This window comes from Cetorhinus maximus, chromosome 21 (assembly GCF_964194155.1).
Source record: "Cetorhinus maximus chromosome 21, sCetMax3.hap1.1, whole genome shotgun sequence".
Taxonomy (NCBI): Eukaryota; Metazoa; Chordata; class Chondrichthyes; order Lamniformes; family Cetorhinidae; genus Cetorhinus; species Cetorhinus maximus.
In genome coordinates, this window is record NC_135899.1 from 87,955,459 (window position 1) to 87,957,681 (window position 2,223).

The following is a 2,223-nucleotide window of genomic DNA, read 5'->3' on the forward strand; positions in this document are numbered from 1 at the left end:
GCAGCAGCTCTGGATTTGGAAAGGGAACATCAAACAGCGTCTCCACATCTGGCAAGTACACAGTAACCCTCTCCTGGAAGTGAAGACAGCTGAAGATAGGATAAGGACAGAAATCAGCTCAGTTGTGATGCCCTCCACAGTCAGATAATCAACAAACGTTCACCATAAAGTATCACAAATAGGTGATGCCCATTTGGGCAACACACTGTATAGCATTTGCTATCTGTGAAACTTGCACCAGAAGAGTCAAAGCCGCCAACAACAACTTGTATTTAAATAGCACCTTTAACATAATATAACTTCCCAAGGCAGCCAGAAGGATTATAAAACAAACGATGACACTGAGCTACATTAGGAGATTTAAGGTTAGATGACCAAAAGTTTGGTCAAAGAGGTAGGTTTTAACAAGTGTCTTAAAGGAGGGAGGGAGGCGGAGAAGTTTAGGGAAGAAATTCTAGGGCTTAGGGCCTAGGCAGCTGAAGGCACAGACACCAATGGTGGAATGATTAAAATCAGGGATGCTCAGGAGGACTGAATTGGGGGGAAATGCAGTTATCTTGGAGGGTTGTGGAGCGGGAGGAGATTACAGAGATAGGGAGGGGCGAGGCCATGGAGGAATTTGTAAAACAAGAATGAGAATTTTAAAATTGAGGTATTGTTTAATTGGGAGTCAGTGTGGGTCAGCAGGCAGAGGGGTGAAGGATGAACAGTGTTTGGTGCGAGTTAGGACACAGGCAACATGGAGTTTTGGATGACCTCAAGTGTATGGAGGTTAGAATGTGGGAGGCTGGCAAGGAACATGTTCGAATTGAAGGTGACAGAGGCACAGAGGAGTGTTTCAGCAGCAGGGAAAGCTAAGGTGGAGCAGAGACATGGAAATGGACAGTCTTAGTGACAACGTGGATATGCAGTGCGAAGATCATCTGGGGCCTAACATGACACCAAGGTTGTGAACAGTCTGGCTTAGCCTCAGGCACTTCCCAGGGAGAGGGATGGAGTCAGTGGCGAGGGAGCGGAGCTGGTGATGAGGGTCGAAGACAATGACTTCGGTTTTCACAATATTGAATACTGAATACATAAGAGCAGGGATAGTGAAATTGTATCATAATTCACAACAAGTCACCAGTGATGAGCCATTTTCATCATCACCAGTGAATGGGCCTGGGGAGTAAATGAAATCAAGAGCAGAGCCTGGGTTCTCAGGAAAGGCAGAAGCATGATTCCTAATACTTAAGGAGAAAGGTCAAGCTGCAGGACCCCACCAGCATGGAAGGACTGGCAAAGAGATGATGAGACCAATAAGGAAGCAGTGATTAATTAACGTCAAGCTTGGCTTGCAGACTTGGGTAGGAGGGGAAGACTTAGGGGAAGTCCCTGAGAAAGAGTAAGTTACAGTACGACAGTGTGTGATTGCGAGGCCAAGGGTGTCACAACATGAAAGGTAAGACTTAGAGAGATGTTGGTTAAAGTTGAGAGAAACCTATCTGAACAGCAATGGGGTGTTTTAACATTGCCCACTGGGCAGAGAAGGAGAGGGTGGGCAATTAAAATGTCCCTGGATTCTGATGAAAGGGTATTGGCCTGGTATGTTAATCCTATCCTCACTTCACAGGCGCAGAGAGTTTCCAGCATTAATTTCGCCTGCAATTATGGCACGTAACCTACAACCACCCATCCTATTACTGACCTTTCAATGGTTTGTAGAAAGGCTGGCAAATATTTGGGGAGGGCTGTCGATTTTAAAAAAATTGGGGTTGAGCAGTTTGCCATTGTGGATGGTGAAAGGTAGAGTACTTATAGAAAAATGCCTGGCTCTGACCCAGCCGATACAGGTAAGGGACTTTCCAATCCAACCCACTTTACAGCTGGTGGAGTAGCTACAACATGGCCAAAGAATGCAATTGAATATTTCATCGTTTAAAGTGACAGAAGATGCTCCTCCCTATTAATCCTTCCCCTCCTGTTCTCTCCCAGCTGCTTTGAACCCCCTTCCTTGATATGATTCCACAGATGCCAGTTGCCTCCCCCTTTCACCCCCACCCCCAAATCCCTCTCCACTCCCTTAACTCAAGTGCCCATTCTTCCCTGTGGAATTTTGTCTGATAACTCTTCTGAGAGGTGGTTCATTTCATTCTGTCAGAGGCGCTGTATAAATGCAAGATATTGTCGAAAAGATCCACATATGAAGAGTGACCACTTGGGGCCAGACTGCAGAGCGCTGGT